At 44.8% G+C, this 18,898-nt stretch overlaps 1 protein-coding gene and 1 long non-coding RNA gene across 6 annotated transcripts in view; both read left to right on the top strand.

The window, feature by feature from the left end:
• Positions 1-18,898, top strand: part of ANKRD44 (ankyrin repeat domain 44) — a 307,451-nt gene that overhangs the window by 29,095 nt on the left and 259,458 nt on the right. The gene's annotated exons all lie outside the window — the stretch shown is intronic.
• LOC121150753 lies at positions 5,984-13,097 on the top strand. Its single transcript, XR_005883023.1, has 3 exons — positions 5,984-5,994; positions 7,730-7,733; positions 12,903-13,097. It is a non-coding gene; the product is annotated as an uncharacterized LOC121150753 (long non-coding RNA).

Below are 18,898 nucleotides of genomic sequence, written 5' to 3'. Positions count from 1 at the left end.
CCAGGAAGGGGTGAGAATGAAGTGGAGGGGGTGCCGGGTTCTCTGAGTCTCAGGCTAATAACAGTGGGCGCCATGAGGCTGACGCTATGTACACGAAGGGTGTTCATCTTTTCCTTTTTACAGAGATGAGAAGTTATGTATCAACTTGATGCACAATCGAGCTGTAGCCCAAAGATTCGATCCAGCGGCATTTTTATTTTGTGCTCTTATCTGTTCATTGTTGACTATTCTATGTTGAGAACACAGAGCTTAGCACTTTGCAATTTAGCGGCTAGTTAAGCACCACTTAACCCCTTCTCACCAGCCAACTGCTTCTTCTAGCGTGTTGCTATCCTCCCCTCCCCACCAGTCCTGCCCTGATGACTGCACAGTCACTATGAGGCTAATTTGCTGCCCTGGGAGACACTGTGTTGGGTTGAGAGAGCTCTCTGTTTAGGTGGGAGTTGATTCGGGAGACCTGCTTGGTGCTGTCCTGGCTCCTGCCAGGAGCTCCTGATTCCGAGCCTGCTGTTAGCACAGTAACTTTTGCTTAGTTGGTGGCTTCTCATTGCCTTTTGTTGTCTGCCGTATGTGAATGAGTGATGCTCAGAATCCCAGCTCCAGCCTTTGTGGCCATTTGAGGAGAGAAAAAGAAATATTTTAAAAGTAACAGTGTCTTAAAAAAAAACCAAAACAAAACACCAGAGATCACAACAGAACTAGGGGACTTGAGGGAAAGGAGAAGCCATTGGGGGGTGGCAGCCTTTTTTGCAGAGGGTACAATGGAGCTGAGATCTGGAGAACAGTGAAAGTTGGTGTGCTCTGGTGAACATTCATGAAGCCTTTCTAGACACTGAATCTCGCCCTGGAACCCACAGGGGAGACCCAGAAGAAGCTCCTGGCTTGGGACTGGTCCAGCTCTGGCCACTGCATCCATTTAGGGAGTGAACCAGTGGACAGGAGATCTCTTTCTGTTTCTCCTTCTCTGTAAGTGTCTTTCAATAAAACCTTAAACAAAACAAAAACTCTTGGTAAAGTTCTTAGTAAAGTACTTCCTTCCCCCAATTTATGGGATAATAAAATTTCTGAAAGGTTCAGTGCATTTAAAGCTGAACAGAATATTCCGATGAAATGCAGGTAAGAGCTAAACCTGGAAAATCACATGAACTCGACCTGTAACCATGCACCCTAGTGTGTGGGAGCCAGGTGGGGCTTTCCAGAAGGAGCATCATGGGGTTCTGGCATTCCTGCTCCCGGCAAGCAGAGCCTGCCATCGTCTTAACAACCAAGAGCTCCTCCTCCACTTCTGAAGTCTTGAGAGCCACTGTTCTGGAGGTAGAAAAAGGCCCTGAATTACATAGTCTGTGCCCCGAATTGTCCCCCTTCCCCAGCAAGCTTCAGAAATGTTTCACTGTACTTTTTTTTTGCTGAGCGTGTGAATGAACTACTAGACTTTGAATACTTGAAGTAAGTGGCACTGATCTTACCTCCCCCATTTCCGCCCCTACACCACAAGGAGAAGATGTTTGAGAATGACACTGGGTGTGTTTTAGCTTCTGTGGAATGACTTTTGCTGTTTGTCACATTATACAAATTGAAAGAGGGGCATTACAAAGGGGCATTTCTCTTCAGAAGCAGATGTTGGGGTACCAATGCTGAGAAGAGTCCCTGAGAAGGGCAGGAAGCAGGCGTGGGCAAAGGAAGGCACGGAGCAGGACTGAGCTGTCCTGGTGGGAAGCCCCAGAGCCAGTGCCCTCCTGGTTGTTGCAGGAATGAGGGGATCTCGGGGAGGCAGCTCCCTGCTGCTGGGTAGCCCTTGGAGGAACTGGCAGCTGGGGGACATCTGGAGAGCACACCTCCTAGCTGGGTGGCAAGTCCTTCCTGAAAGGGCATCTTGGTGGCTCAGCTCTGTCTGTGGAGAGGTTTTCCTAGCTGTTCTTGCATGTGCTTCATAGGAACCCTAGGAGTTTAGGTGCAGTTGTCAGTCCCTTTTTATAGATGAGGAAACCAAGGCTTAAAAGATTTTCCTTGACCTCCCTCTTTTTTTTTTTTTTTTGTACCATAATGAGTGTCTCAGTGATGATAGGAACTTAGGCCTTCGAAATGCCAGTTCTCTTTAGTGATCTCTCTGGGCTTTAAAGACTGCCATTCGCTCATTGGTTTTTCACTTCTTTTCATTGCATAGGTGTGGGGGGCTCCTGAGCGGCAGCCTGTCCCACACATGCTGTGGCTTTTGTGGTTGGTGGGGTAGCTTGCAGATAGATTAGCATGGCAAGGGGGAAGTAGCTGAATTCTTTATTCACAGCTTTTATCACTTGATCGGCTTTAGGAATTCATTTAAAATTTTCTGCATGTGCGTGAAAGCTGCTGGTTTTGTGATTAGAGTCTACCAACAGCTTATTTCTGGCATAGGTGAAGACATTTGATTTAGGGACTCTGGAAGTCAGCGCCTTGAAAGGTTGTCACTGCCCACACTCCAGTCAACTGGTGCTGGGACTGTGGGATCCTGATAGTCACAGTAGGAGCAGGTGCCACCAGGCCCTACTGGACGGTGTCCTTGGTTCTGGCCCTCTTTTCTGTTTCTGTTTGGGTTCTCAGTGGCCCATGGAAAAGACTTTGAAACAAGGCAGTTTCTGCTAATGTAGGCTAGAATGACTTTGGCTTTTTAGCAAACCAAGTGGGAAATGGCTATTAGGCTACGAGGTGGGCCAATGGAACTATGCAGTAGGACAAGTCCAATGGGACTTCTGTTTATTGCATCTGCTAAAACAAAGCTTCGCATGATAGTTGAAGATTTGTGAGATCAGAATCTCTTACTATACTATGATTTTTAAAAATTACCAAGTATTGGGGCCAGCACCATGGCTCAACAGGCTGAGCTTCTACTTGCAAGCTTGGGCATCCCACGTAGGCTGTTCCCATCCAACTCTGTGCTTGGGAAGGTGGCAGAGAATGGCCCAGAGCCTTGGGACTCTGAACCCATGTGGGAGACCTGGAAGAAGCTCCTGGCTCCTGGTTTTGGATTGACTCAGTTCTGGTCATTGTAGTCATTTGGGAAGTGAGCCAGAGGACAGAAGATCTTATTCTCTGTCTCTTAATCTCTTTATAAAACTGCTTTTCCAACAAAAATAAATTAAAATTACCAAGTACCTACTCCCTGTGACAGTGCAGTCTCCCATCCCTGACATGCTGTTGGGTCCCTGGGGTTATCACTGATAGCAGTTGTACGTCTTTCTTCTCTGCTCTGTCTTTGCCTGGACAGACCCAAGTATATCCATCTGTATCTTTTCTTTTCTATAAAAAACACGATGCTCAATATTTTTAAATTAGTTTATTGCAAGCCAGCATATTACAGATATTTTCTTTCCCAGCTCAGTCTGGTTCTGTGGTATTCCATTGTGTGAGTGTGTCTGGAGTTATTCAACTGTCTCCCTGATTCATGGACATTTAGCTTATTCCTAGTTTTCATTGTTTACGCAATACCATTCTAGTTATGGAGCTAGGGCTAGAAGGATGAACAAGGGAGATGTTTCCATCTTTCCAAAACTTAACATCATGGAGGGGAGACCCTCTAAAAACAGGTAAAACAATACAGAAGATACAAAATAGCAGTGAGATAGGAGGTATGAAAAAAAGGCAATAAACTGTTAAAGGGAAGGCTCTGATGTGGTGGATCTAAGTGGAGATCACTGATTCGGGGAGGTGGCTTCTGAGGTTGCAGGTGAGGGAGGTTAGTTCCCCTGGGGTCATTGACTAATGAAGGAGGCTGCAGCAGCCACACTGCCTTCAGCCACTGGCCAGATGCTCTATTTCTGCATGGCCCCCGGTGCTGTGTGTCTTTCACGTTTCTGCCAACGTGATAGGAGAAAAACAAGGATTTCCCAGAATGCTCATGAGGTTACATACCTCCTTCCATGTTAACTTTTGCATTCTTCTCTTCCTTGAATTGCTTATTCATTTACTTTGTGATGCACAAAATTGGATTCTCCTTTTTTTTGACCAGTTTTTAGATGCTCTTGGCCTCGGATACATCCTGGCTTTTCTCTTTCAGTGTTTTTCCGCTTTGAGACTTCTTTCCTTTAGCCCTAGTGAGACATGGGCCTGGTTAATCCTTAGGAATTTTGGAGCTTGGGTCTATGACCTTTTTAAATATCTAAAACATTACACATTAAAAAGTTTGTACTGGGTTCTTTTTATAATTATTTTATTTGCGAGAGGATGGGGGCATAAGACAAGGGGAAACAAGGGGAGAAGGAAGGGAATTGAGAGAGGCAGTGCCCATTTGTTGGTTCATTCCATGAATTCCAACAAACATCTGAAGCTGGGAAGTAGACACTGTTACCTGAGCCATCGCTGCTGCCTCCACAGGTGCACATGAGCGGGAAGCTGGAGTCAGGAGTGGAGCTGGGACTAGAACTCGGGGGCTCTCATCTGGGATGTCTGCATGTCAGACTGCATGGTGCAAAATGCATGTCTTTGTATTGGCTTCTTGAATGCTGAAAGGGAAGAAAAATCTAAATCTGTAGTTAAGCAAATATATGTAAGGTATAACTTAATGTCACCCTGCTATTTATAACTTAAAATATAATTCTAACTCAAACTGATATGTAGTGTGGGTGATGGGTCTTAGAGTCTGGGCTGACACAACAACAGAATGCTATAGACTGGGCAGCCTGTCACCAAGAGGCCTTTCTCTCTCATAGCTTTGGAAACACCCTGCCTGATGCGCACCTTTGAGTTGGCTCACTTCTTCCTTCCTGCCCGCCTGGGCCCACCTTCTGTGTTCTGGTGCTTGCCTGGCCATGGCTGGCTCCAGTTTGAGACTTCTCACCCTCATATCACCACTTTGCTGGCTTTTCAGCATGGCCAGGAGCACCTGTCCCTCTTAGGGCCCTTTAGGGAAAAGGCTTGGCCATGGCCCACAAATAAATGTTAAGGTTGCCTCATCTCCAGCCCAACTGTTTCTCCTCAGTGTTTGGTCTACTATTCATTACTTTTCAGAGATTCCACCTGTATAGTTTTTAAAGCTTCAGGCTCATTTTCTACTCCGCTTTTCATACTACAATTCTGCTCTTACTCTGCGCTCATCACTTTGGTTCAGGGCATAAATGTCTGCTCAGTTGTCCATGGTTGAAACTGTGGAGTTTATTCTTTCCATCCTTCCTCCTTTACCACAGGCTCTATCAGATGCTAAGGCTCGTCAGTTTGGTGTGTAATTGCTTTGGGATCTGTTCTGTTCTGTGTCTCCTGGGGTTTGCTCCTGGCGAGGCTCTAAGCATTCATGCTTGGCCTCATCTGCATTTTTATACTGGTGTGTCTCCTCGGCCACACATCTGTTCCCCTATGTTCTAGAGCTTCTTGCCTGCAATCTCAAGATATTTGCAAAGGTAGAGGCTTGCTTTAGTTATCAGAACGATTGGCACTGCTGCCAGCAATTGGACCTGTCAAAGGTGGCAAATATTGTGCAGTGTGTGCCAAGTCTTCTTGCCATGGAAACGGCCATTCCAGCATTCTGGGTGGCGACTCCATTCAGAAACAGACTCGGCTGCTTTATGCATCTGCCATTTGCTTGACTTGGATGCCCCTCGAGTTTCTCTCTGGGGCACTCCCAGACAGTTCTGAGTCCCAGCTTAAAGCTGCCAGCTTCTATCTGGAGCTTTCTGTGCTGCATTTCACTGGAGGTTAATTTGTTCCCTCACTGGGTTCCCAGAGCACCTGTATTCCCAGTTTACACACGTTATGTCTTTTCTTGCAAAAGAACTTATTTAATCTTTTAGTCCTGGGGCGTGGCAGGTTGTAGGTGCACAATAAGGTACAGAGGGCGAGATGGCTGACATCAGGGAAACTGGCTGTCTTTCAGCTGTATGGTCCTTGGGTTTGACTTTTCCTATTGTGCTTGAATTCGGGTTCCCTCCCCTGCCCCCTTTTCCTTTCTCAATTGCTGCCTTCCTAATTCTGGCATGTGCTGCTTTATTACTCCAGATTGGCTGTCTTCCATAGTTACAATCATCTGTGGTTCCTCGAGGCATCTAAGAATTGAAATAGATCTTGGCCAGCTTTACTCCTGAGGTATGATGGCAGTAGTCGCAGCTCCCGTTGCCAAGGCAACGGCCTTGTGGTTCTGAGGAGAGTGTTTTTCTCCGTGGGCCTTCTCTAGGAGAAAGGAAGACTCGTATCTCCATATTCAAATTCCCATTCTACCCTACTCTTTGCTTATAAAAGACCATTTTCAATGGGAGCAGAGCAGAGATAAAATGTAACTCAGCTCTGGAAGTTTAAACACTTCATTGAGGTTACTGAACAGACAAAAGGGAGCGTGTCTCAGCGCGTGGAAGCAGCACCCCAGAGCTGAATGGTTTTTCCTGGATATTTTTTAAAAATGCATCTCTACAAAATTTTTTTGTTTTTATGACTTTTTAAGAAAGATTTATTTATTTTTATTGGAAAGACATACTTACACAGAGAAGGAAAGACAGATCATCTATCCACTGATGTACTTCCCAAGTGGTTGCAACAGCCGCAGCTAAACCAATCTGAAGTCAGGAGCCAGAAGCTTTTTTTGGGTCTCCCACATGGGTGCAGGGTCCTAAGGCTTTGAGCCATCCACTGTTGCTTTCCCAGGCCACAACCAGGGGTGGGGTGCTGGATGGGAAGTGGAGCAGCGGGGACATGAACCGGCACCCATATGGATGCTGGTGCGTGAGAGGTAAGGGTTTGGCCACTGAGCCACTGCACCAGGCCAGGCCCTCTTTATAAAATCTTTAATGTTCATATCTCTTGGCCATTTAGTCTTCACTTAAAATTTAGAGATTAAGGTCCCTTGCCAATCAGTAAGCAAGCCTAGGGTTATTATTATTTTTTAAAGATTATTTTTATTACAAAGTCAGATATACAGAAAGGAAATTCTTCCATCTGATGATTCACTCCCCCAGGTGAGCTGCAACAGCCGGTGCTGTGCTGATCCGAAGCCAGGAGCCAGGAGCTTCCTCCAGGTCTCCCACACGAGTGCAGGGTCCCAAGACTTTGGGCCATCCTCGACTGCTTTCCCTGGCCACAAGCAGGGAGCTGGATGGGAAGTTGGGACCCTGGGATTAGAGCCAGCGCCCATGTGGGATCCCAGCGTGTTCAAGGCCAGGACTTGAGCTGCTAGGCCACGCTGCCAGGTCCCAGGATTATTACTTCAAATGCCATTTGCCTAGTATGAGGGAGGCACCCATGGATTTGATCCTCCTGTCTGATGGAGGACTCCCCTGTTTTGTTTCATAGTGGGGTGTACTAAGAAGGCCTCAGGCCAGCCCGGTGGCTTGCATTCTTATGAAATTCATGCCTGTAAACAGGTGGATCCCTTCCTGCTCTCCATTCTCCCGTAGGATGAAAAAGTCACTGCTCCTATGTGTCCACTTGGTGCAAGTGGAGATTGTGGATTCAGAGCTTCCCAGAATGAAAACCTCTACTGTCGTCATGCTGCATGTCTGTGAACATGTCGCGGGCCTCAATTTCCTCACCTATTACATAGGATAATATGCTCGTGTTGCAGCTTTAAGGGGAGGAATACATAAGATAAGGTCAAAAATACTAGCCTTGAGCTTGGTCACTGCACATTACAGTGAGTGATAATTTGGTCTTCTTTTCCACCCCAAGTTGAAAACTTGAGCTTTTGTCAGAATATTCCTGGCTAACCCTTGCCATTAGCTGTGTGATCTCTGCCTCCATCCACCACCTCGGTTCATCCTGAATGCTACCTCCCCAGAATGGTCTTCCTAAAACTGCATTCAGCTTTATCGCTCCCTGCTTAGTAGATTTTCATGTCCACTGGAGTGTGGCAGAGAAGGACCTGGCAGCACAATTCTGGCTCATTGTCTTTCCTTTCCTTCTTCTCGCTTGTCTTTTTGGTCACCATAGAATTTCCTCCCAGTGCACGTTCCTGGTAGCAATGCCCTCCCATTGGTCTGCCATCTGCCCATTCCAGACACAGTGACCGCTTGTCGCTCTGTGTGGGTGATGCCCTTGGACCATGTGGAGGAGGCAGTGGCTGCCATCTCCCCTCTTTCCTGGTCCAAACCTGTGCAGGCTTTCCCAGCCTTGCTGCAGTCTGAGACGTTTGGTCCCGACCCCATCCTTGTCTGGCTCTGAGGATTTAAGCAGCTCTGACTCAGCCCGGGGACTCTGTCAAATCAAGTCCGGTCTTGCCGTTGTGTTCCATTTTGGAAAATTGAACTTTGGGTTTGTTCCAGAGTTACAGTTCTGGCCTCTGCCTCTGACTTTCTCAGTCCTGCCCTGGTGCCTCTGTGGCCTCCAGCTCCCTGGGAACGATTCCCTCCTGCAAGATGTCTGTGCTGAGAATGAGCTTTCTACCTGCTACTGTAGACTTTGCTACGTACCTGCAGCTTTATTTGGATACCCCTTACTCTGGCTTACATAGATAACTAAAAAATTATACACCTAGGTAACTGGTGGTTATCCTGTCTAATGGAACAGTGGCATTTCTTAGACTCTAGCACATGTCATTTTTGCATGAGTGCATTTACACACTTATTTTGAACTTGGCACATTGGTTTCTTACTCTTCCAGAAGATGGTGGAGAATCAAGAAATATGAAGCAAATGGCGTTTGCGATCAGCCAAGCATAGATGTTGCAAAGTTTAAGACTCGTGCTCCTTACTGCCCGGAGACATCATGAACACTTAAAACACATGGCTGTCAGGTTGTAGCTAAATGGCTTATAAGTGCCAATAAGTTAGAGACTGTATTCACAACAGGGAAGCAGAAAGGAAAGGAAGGAAAATGTTACATTCATAAAGGCCCGAGAAATTACAGGAAACATTCTAGAGTGCTTTAGCATTTCTGAAGATACCAACAGGACCCATGTTGTAGCAGAGTGAAGCCACCACCTGTAATGCCAGTGTTCCCATATAAGTGTCAGTTCGAGTTCCAGCTGCTTCACTTTTAATCCAGCTCCCTGTTGATGTGCCTGAGAAAGCAGCAGAAGATGACCCAGGTACTTGGGTGCCTGCTACCCATGGGAGAGACCTGTAGGGAGTTCCAGGTGCCTGACTTCTGTCTGTCCTGACCTCGGCTATTACAACCATTTGGGCAGTTAATCTTCTGCCTTTGTTTCTCTTTCTTTCAAATAAAAATAAATCTTACTGTTTTTTAAAAAGGACACGGAGGGATAGTTGTGGTGCAGTGGGTTGAGCCACTGTTTGAGATGCCTGTGTCCATATTGGAGCGCCTGTTGGAGTCCTGGCTTATCTGCTTTTGATCTAGCTCCCTGATCATGAGCCTGGGAGACAGCAGGTGGTGGCTGCAGTGCCTACACACCCCTGCCGCCCATGTGGAAGATCCACCCAGGCTTTGGCATTTGGAGGAGGTGTATCAGCAGATGGGAGATACCGCTCCCTTTTCTCTCTCTCTGCCTTCCAAGTAAATGAAAAATAATCATAAAAGGCACCCATAAAAATTGCTTTTATTTTGGTTCTAAATCGGAAAGGACTGAAAGTGTTGATGTATAGGGGAGACCTTTTTATTTTTTATTTGCAGAGGAGGAGGGAGAGAGCGAGAGCGAGGAAGAGAGGCAGAGCAAGACCGCATTACCATCTGTTGGTTCACTCTCCAGATGCTTGCAGTGGCTGGAACTGGGCTGGGCCAAACCCAGGAGCTGGGTCTCTCATGTGGCCATACTACCATCTCCATTGGTTTGCCTTAGAAGTTTGGCTTGGGCCCGGCACAGTGGCCTAGCGGCTAAAGTCCTCACCTTGAACACCCCGGGATCCCATATAGGTGCCAGTTCTAATCCCAGCAGCTCCACTTCCCATCCAGCTCCCTGCTTGTGGCCTGGGAAAGCAGTCAAGGACAGTCCAAAGCCTTGGGGGCCCTGCACCTATGTGAGAGACCTGGAGGAGGTTCCTGGCTCCTGGCTTCGGATCAGCACAGCACCGGCCGTTGCGCTCACTTGGGGAGTGAATCATTGGATGGAAGATCTTCCTCTCTGTCTCTCCTCCTCTCTGTATATCTAACTTTCCAATAAATAAATTAAAATTAAAAAAAAAAGTTTGGCTTGGCCACATGGGTGCCATGCTTTGAATCGATTCCACTTATCTGAGCAGTTGCTTTGCTATGAACACACAAAACCTTCATGTACAGTTTTTCCTTTGCCTCATATCTGTGACTTTCTGCTTGGTTACTGATCATTTGATTTATTGTATTTTTTAGGGAAGTTCTTTTTTTCCGTAAAGATTTATTCTTATTTGAAAGGCATATTTTTATAGAGAGGAGAGACAGAGGTTTTTAATCCTCTAGTTCATTCCCCAAATGGACGCCTTGGCAGGAGCTGAGCAGATTTGAATCCAGGAGGTAGGAGCATCTTTTCAGATCTGTCACATGGGTGCAGGGTCCCAAAGCTTTGGGCCGTTCACTACTTTCCCAAGTTGTAATTAGGGAGCTAGATGGGAAGTGGAGCAGCTGGGACTCAAACCAGCCTCCACATGGGATACCAGCACTTCAGGTGGAAGATTAACCTGTTATTCAACCGTGTTGACTCCAAATCACTTTTATATAGATAAATGTCATGTGCTTTAAATTTTAGCTGTTAGGTGATGAAAGAAAATGCTTTTTTTTGCTCTTTTTCAGTCCGTGAATACACAGAAAGTTCAGATTAGAACTGTGGTTTTACACTGCTAATAAAGAGGTAAAAATATTACCCAAATTCTTTCAACATTGTGAAATTACATGTTCTTGGAAGTTTTAAAAGAGTGACACTAGTCTTGATCTGTGGCGTTTTCGTGTCAGTATATCTATACTCTGTTCTTGAAGGGTCTCAGTGATCTTATTGTCTGCATAAGAATTCTAGGCTCAGAGTTAATCAGGTCATTTATATTAGACAAGGCAGAGGCAATAGCAACAACAACCATAACAACAACAATAACAGCCCAAAGTTCTATTTTTACAAAGCTTTTGCTCAGAAAAGTACATTAACATTTCTGTAACTAAAATAAGAAAAATCCCTGCGGGCATGCGGAGTTGATTCCTGACCTGTTTGCTCTGCTGTGGCCTTTTGCCTGGGACAATTGAGGGTTTGTTGGGCAGAGTTTCTAGGAGATCTGAGTTCTGTGAGGGTTCCTGGGGCTTCTCAGGGAACCCAAGCTGTCTCCACTGTTGACACGTTATCACAGAGCCCACTGTCATTTTTGTTCTATAGGTGGTAATGACCACTGGAACCATGGGGAATTTCAAGTTTTTTTTTCTCTTCTTTCCCCTTGCTTCCTTCTTTTATTTATTTATTTTTTGTTTGTTTTTTTAAGTAAACTGATTTTTCAGAGGATGCATGAACTCTGATCTGGTAGCTTCCACCTACACACATGGTTCTCATGTCTAAAACCAGGGGTTTGGATTTCTTAAATGACAAACATGTTTTCTCAAACCCTTGGCGGGTTTCAAGTGTTGCGAAGCATCCCAGTACTCAGGCACACTCTTGCCATCGCCAGCTATGGACCAGGACAATGAGGAGGGCACAGCAGATAACTGTGGCTACATGGAAGATGTTCTGCTGCCTTCCAGTGTCCTGGGGTAGGGAAGCATCAGTGCAGATCTGATCACAGGGACTGTGAACATTTATGCTACAGATTGATGCCAAATTCAAAGGAATGTGCAATCTTGATGTTCTGTGCTAAAAATGGCGTTGGAATTCTGTTCAAGAAGTCTAGGTACTTTGTTAAAACAATAGTTAAGGCATAGCAGGTATGACACCAGCATCATAGTTGGGTGCCAGTTTGAGTCCTTGGTGCTCTGCTTCCAGTATAACTCTGCTGATTGGCCTGGAAAAACAGTGGAAGATGGCCCAAGTGCTTGGACCCCTGCATCCTGTGGGTCTGCAAGAAGAAGCTCCTAGTTCCTGGCTTCCGTCTGGCCCAGCACTACCTGTTGTGGGAATGAACCAGTTGATGGAAGATATCTCTCTTTCTGACTCTGTCTCTTCCCCCAATCCTCTCTGTAACTCTGCCTTTCAAATAAATAAACCTAGATCCTAGGTCCAATGTGAATAGAAGTGTTAAATCCTTAAAACAAGAAAAACAAAAAACGAATGGCCAAAACAATAGAGGACAGTTGTTGAAGTGCTTCAGGAGGTGTATAGGTAGAGATGGGCTACTGGCCTAGTGGCTAAGGTTGTGTCCTGTGTTGGAGTACCTGGTTTGATACCCAGCTCTGGCTCCTGACTCTAGCGTTAAGTTAATGCAGGCCCTGGGAGGAAGCAGGTCATGACTTACATAGCTTGGGTCCCTGACACCCATAAGGGAGTCCTGCATGAAGTTCCTGGTTCTTGGTTTTGGCCTCAGTTCAGTCTGTCGTTGAGGGGGTTTGGGGTTGGGTTGTGAACCAGGAAATGAGATGAGAGCATTTTCTCTCAAACATGTTAAAAACGACGTGTTAATTAGTTAGCCAATGAGTTACCAAAGGAAAAACACACTTTATTTCACCCACTTCTATAAAGATCTGAGTACAAATAGATCAAGGTAGGGGATTCCACAATCCTGGGGATAATGTTTGCTCCTCTTTGCTGTACCATCTTGATCATACAGCTCCTGTTTTTCAGTTCAAGCAGAGATGGGAGTAGGAAAGAGAAGAACTGGCTCGTTTGAGGAGCAGACTGAGAAATTGCAGGCATCATGTGGCTGCTTTCTCATTGGCCAGACCAGTCATGTGACTACCGATTTGCAAGGGATTCTGAGAATGTAATCTTCATGTTAGTAGCCATGTGCCTGGCTGAGACTTCTGTAACTCCAGAGGAAGGGCAGAATTGATATTAAGGAGATAACTGGGGGTCTCTATCATACAAGGATAGGAACATTTGGCCTTCAGTGTTTGCCATTTGGATACATTCGAACTTGATACTGTACCTTTTGAAACGATGTAATTATCATTCATAGATGATTCCAGACCATACCATCTAGTGTTTATATCTTATTAAATTGTTCAGATGTTGGGGAAATAAATTTTGACTGTATTGTCATTCTTAATTGAGAAGGATTATACTGGGCCCTGCACGATAGCCTGGTGGCTAAATCCTCACCTTGCAACCACCAGCATCCCAAACGGCCTTTGATTTGTGTCCTGGCTGCTTCACTTCCCATCTGGCTCCCTGCTTGTGGCCTGGGAAAGCGGGATGACCCAAAGCCTGGGAGACCCAGAAGAAGCTCCTGGCTTCTTGCTTTGAATTGGCTCAGCTTTGGCCATTGCAGCCACTTGGGGAGTGAACCAGCGGATGGAAAAATCTTTGTCTGTCCTTCTGTGTAAATCTACATTTCCAATAATAAATTTTAGAGATGATTGTACTTCTTTAAGCATTCTTTTATGGGAAGGATGGACTCATTTCAGCAAGTTGAAATTTCCAGCATGAATTCAGCTGCATCCAAATGAGAACCTGCCTCCTGGAGGGCAGCCTCTGGGGAATAGTTCAAAATATTTCATTCCGGATGGGAATTTGATTCTGGAGTTGTCCGTGGACGGTAATCAGAGTTGATGTTATGATGCTGAATATAGGCATGGAGCCAAAGCATTCCAAATGAGTTTATAACTTCCCCCAACCCCGTAACCATGTTAATAGGTAATTTTAGGGCCTGGGTTATAAACTAATTTTATTAAAACAGATCAGTGTCTCTTGTTTCTCTACAAGGAGATAGTGCCAGAAAACGCTGCCATTTTTTTCTTCCTGGCTGCTTCCTGTCTGGATTCTGTTTATTGCACTCAGCTCAGGATACTCGGTCAGAAGGAACTACTGTATGGCCAGGAAGATTTGTTTGTATGGAAGCATGTGGATATTGTGTTCTGGTTAGTAGGAAGTGAGCTGTCTGATTCAGATTGATGTTCTGAACCCTAGCACGTGCTGCATGCTGGATATTTTTGATTGCGTGTGCATTTTGCCTATTTGCATTTTGCTCTTTTTTTTCTTCTCTTGTAACATACAGAAAAAAAGTTTTTTCATTGCCCACCCCCCCATCCTATCTTCTTGCTAAGGGTGGTCTCCAGTGACATTGTCTTAGGAGGCGTTATCAGGCCTTGGTTAAAATGATGCACAGAGTCCTAATGGCGCAGGAGGGTATGCTGTCGTTTAGGCATTATTCCAGTTTGGCAACAAAAGGTCTCAGGTTCTCAGCAGTCAGTTTCACTTCCCCTTAAATACTCTCTGAAGCCTCTACAGGAATATCCCAGTGGCAGCAGGAAGTGAACCTGCATCACAGCATCATCACCTTTGACCTGAAGACTTGGGTTGAGAATCCTTAGAAAATATTTGTTTTTTAAAGCTTTGGATGTTAAGAAAACTCATGAGGCATTTCCCCCTAGATTGCTCAGATCAGTTCTACTTACAGGCGAGGTATCATTACCATTTTTTGAGTGAGACCACCGAGATGAAGGATTTTGCTCAAAATTTTAAAAGGCTGTGCAACCTGTTTTCATGAGGATAGCTATAACCCTCAAAATGGAAAATAAGCATTGATGAAGACATCAAAAAATTAAAACCTTCATGTTTTACTGATAGGAAGGATATAAAATATTGCTGAGGTTGATTGGTTATTCCTCAGAAATTGAACCTGGAATTACCAGTTGATCCAGTGATTCCACTTCTAGGTAGGAATATATCCATGATGATGGAGAGCAGAGATGCAAACAGGTATTTGCACACCAATGTCCGTAGTAATATTACATCAGCCAAAAGGCAGAAAGAGCACAAATGTCTAACAGATGAATGGGATTTTTAAAAAATTAATGCCAATGAAATACTGTATTCAGCTTTAAATAGGGATGAACTTATGACGTATGCTAAAATGTGTGTAGACCTTGAAGATGCTATGTTAAATAAAAATAGCCAGACACAAAATGACAGTTGTTGAGATACCTAGAATAGTCCAGGTCATAATGACAAAGTAGAATAGGGGTGAGCGTTATTGTTTAATGGGTACAGAGACACAGTATGGGACAGTAAGAAAATCTTGGAGATGGCCAGTGAATGCTTAATGCCATTGGTCTGCACACTGAAAGCTGGCTGACATGGTAACTTTCATGTTATATACATATTACCACAGTTAAAAAAAAAGATGTGTACTCCAAAATGAATTGTTTTAAGATACTGAAAAATAGAACCAAAGAAAATCATGGCTCTTTTGTCTCAAAGATTTATTTGTTTATAAAGATTTATTCATTTTTATTGGAAAGGCAGATTTACAGAGAAGGAGAGAAAGGGAAGATCTTTTGTCACTGGTTCACTCCCCAAATGATGACAATGGCTTGAGCTAAGCCAGTCTAAACCCAGAAATCTCTCCCATGTCTGTCATGTGGGTGCAGAGTCCCAGGGCTTTGGGCCAGCCTCCACTACTTTCCCAGGCTATAAGCAGGGAGCTGGATGGGAAGCAGAGCAGCCAAGACATGAACTGGTCCTGCAAGGCACAAGATTAGGCAATTGAGCTTTCGCTCCAGCATTCTGTATCAAAGATGAATAATAATCACTAAATAATAATCACTGCTGATTCTTCAAATTATATTAAAAGAACTTTGTGTTTTTCTTTTAAAAGACTGCCTGTTTAAATGTAATGTGAAACCATACCAAACTGGCAGATACCTGACTTTCCCAGGCGATTCCATCTACAGGGTACCCATGTTTGTTCATCTGAGAGAGAGTTAATCATGTTGACCATAAAGAAATCCTAGGTAATGACTGCCTGGCAGTGAGTCCCTGAATCTGCATAAGCCTGGACACTTGCTTCAAAACCCCAAATAAGTTTTTTTTTTCTTTTCTCTGTTTCTATAGACTTTGTCTATGATCTGTGATCTATGAGTGTGCTAAAAGTCTTTATAGGATGCTTTGTTGGGAATAAAATACATGGACCTCTTGGACTAGGGTCCTGGTGGGTGGCTTCCCGTCCCTAGGAAATGGGATCAGAATATGAGCTCCTTGACTTCTGCCCATGCGTGTTGCCTTCTTTTCATGAAGCCATCCTCTGTAGTAGGTAGGTCTTTCTGGTAAATCATTCTACAGGGAACTAATATGTTTATATACACATGAAAGCTTTCAGCATGAATCTTACAAATGTGCTTTTTCAAACTTGAGGTTGAAAAAATAAATATGGAACTTTAGGTTCATGTGGAACCTTTTTTTCCCTTCTCTGCTCATCTTTCCCAGTTTGATTGACTTCTTGTGCAATGACTGTGATGAACTTTGGCCACTTTGAAAGGTCTTTCAAAGACGCAGATGCAGCCAAGGGGCAAGCATTGCCTTTTTGCCCAGTGTCTGGGCAGTTAGAGGTCTGTTCCTGACTGCTGTCAAGCTCAGACACTAGTGACTTACAGATCTGCCTGGTCTGCTGTTGGGACAGTTGCTACAAGTTGTCTTTCCCTCCATTTCTTTTCTTACTGGTCTTCATTTTCTGCTGTCTAGAGAATTGCCATGAAAATGGCAGAAATTCAGTGATACTATATCCTAGCATTGAAAATGGCTTCAGATTGTGACTCAGCCACACATTCTCCTCAGTTCATATATACAAAATACAGCCCCCATTAAGAGAAAAATAAATCCAGAATATCTTCAGTAACCTTGCAACATTTTTCTAGATTTGGATCAAGTTAGACAAGATTCTATATGGCTTTTTTCTTAAGAGATTTTATTTATTTTACTTGAAAGTCAGAATTATAGAGAAAGGCAAAAACAAATAGGTCTCCCATCTACTCCCTAAATGGCCACCACGAGAGCTGGGCTGATCGAAGCCAGGAGCCAGAGCTTCTTCTGGGTCTCCCACATGAGTGCAGGGTCCTAAGGCTTTAGGTGTTTTCTGGGGCCACAAGCAGGGAGCTGGATGGGAAGTGGAAGAGCCAGAACTTGAACCAGCTTCTCTATGGGATACCAGCCTTGCATTTAGTGCTCCTCTTTTCCAGTGGCTGCCTTCAGTGCTTAGCACAGATGTGTGATGGACCATTTCTTCTTTGAGTGTCTGTGAAGTGCAGTGTCCTGTTCTGGGTTTCATTGGCTGGAGAAGTATTGCTTCTTCAGTCAGTACCCCAGCTGTACTCTCTCTGTCTCAGTGATCTGTGCTTTCAGTTGGGCAGCGTGGCTGGGGAAAACCAGGGCCCTGCCTCGTCCCACACCACTACCAGTGACGTCAGCAGAGCATGTCACAACCTGGAGAAAACGGAAGTTTACCAAACAACTCAAGGCAGGCCGGCAAATCTTTCTTTCTGTTTTGGACTCATTTAAAATTTGTAGATTTTCAGCTCCCAAGCAATAGCAGAGTAAGGTGTGGGAGATGTTCCTTGCTGGTGTGTCCAGGTGGGGGCCAACATGGTTGTTCGTTTTTGCTGTCACTTCGATTGTTGTGTTGGGTTTTGCTCTTCTGAGTTCTTTTTTTTTTTTTTTTCTTTTAACTTCCTCTATCCTTAAGGTTGTTGGGATCAAGTGCACCCGCATCAAGTGGCTCCCCCTGTGGAGAACAAGGTTTGTCATGGTGCCTGGCTTGTCACTTAGTGTACCACACAGCACTGGACCAAGGAATACAAGTTAAGGTGGACTTAACCTTAAGGAGGATGAGCTTCCAGACTGATGGGGTCTGTCCTGGCGAGGATGGTCTCCAACTGAACACCAGGCAAGGAGGCCCAAAGCCTTTGCTTTCCATCTCATCCCTCAGCTTCTCTTTAAGCACCCTCTCCTACTCGATTGTGAGACCATGTTTCCTGTACATGTGGCCGCGGGTTAGCCATAGAGAGACCAACTCTCTAGCTCCTTCCCATGCTGTGGAGGCAGGGCCTGTCCTGGGCTCCTCTGAGCTGAGTCCTGGCTGGTTGTTAACTGTGGTCATGGGCTTTACTGGACAAATGGACTTCAGAAACTTGCATGGTAGTTGTATCTTGCAGATGGGAAGATACATTTTTTAAAAAAGAATTATTTAATTTCAAAAGCATTTTTAAAGAGGAGAGCAAGAGTGAGAGCAAGAGGGAGGGAGGGAGAGAGAGAGAGAGAGAAAGAGAGGTCAGTTTTCCATCTATGGTTCACTCTCCAAAAGGCTATAATGGCTGGAGCTGGGCCAGTCCAAAGCCAGGAGCTTTTCACAGGTCTCCCTCATGGGCGTAGGGACCTAAAGACTTGGCTCACCTTTCATTGCTTTCCCAGGCTCACTAGCAGGGAGGTGAATAGGCAATGGAGCAGCTGGAACTTGAAGTGGCTCCCACATGGGATGTTGGCACCACAGGCAGAAGTTTAACTTATTATGCCAAGGTATTGACTCCAGAGAAGTATGTATGTATACATTTATTCATTTATTATCATTGTGAAGTTTTTATTTTCCTTTAAAAAATGTATCATTACAATGTAGGAGCATTGTGAAAATCATATGATAAAATGTGATGAGATTAATATTACTTTAAATTTTGATTATATTTTATAGTACAAAAATATTTTTTAAAATTTGACTTTTAATGATGTTTACATAGTTAAGGGTGGGAAGGGATATAGATTAGGGGAAAGTGGACGATACCATTGTTTCTAAATTTTCTTCTTCCTGTGTCTGGGGGCAGGGAGAGAGATAAAGGGAGAAGGCACATCCAGCCTCCCAACTTCCTCAGTACCCAGAGAGGAGGAACAGCTACCCAGTGTCATTCTAGGGTGCCCAATATGGAGTATGCTCTGAGGGTTCTGCTCAAGTGGTTTCAGTAGTTCTGAAATGTTGATCTCGCTGCTGCAAGGATGTGGAAACCCTTCCAAGGTCTGTTGGTTTAAGTAGTCCACCTTAGAGTCTCCATTTGCCCAGAAATTTGCTGTCAATGCTTGGCTGAAGTAGTTGACCAATTTGTTCTGCTGCCTTCCTCTTCTGTGGTACTCGGTGTCCTCTGCAGGCCTCAGTGGACTGCCATGTCCTCCACGTGCATCTGGGTATGCTGTCCA

This window comes from Ochotona curzoniae, unplaced genomic scaffold (assembly GCF_017591425.1).
Source record: "Ochotona curzoniae isolate NIBS_2020 unplaced genomic scaffold, NIBS_Ocur_1.0 contig_2210, whole genome shotgun sequence".
Taxonomy (NCBI): Eukaryota; Metazoa; Chordata; class Mammalia; order Lagomorpha; family Ochotonidae; genus Ochotona; species Ochotona curzoniae.
Note: the sequence above shows the minus strand (reverse complement) of the source record. Positions and strands in the feature narration are given on the sequence as shown.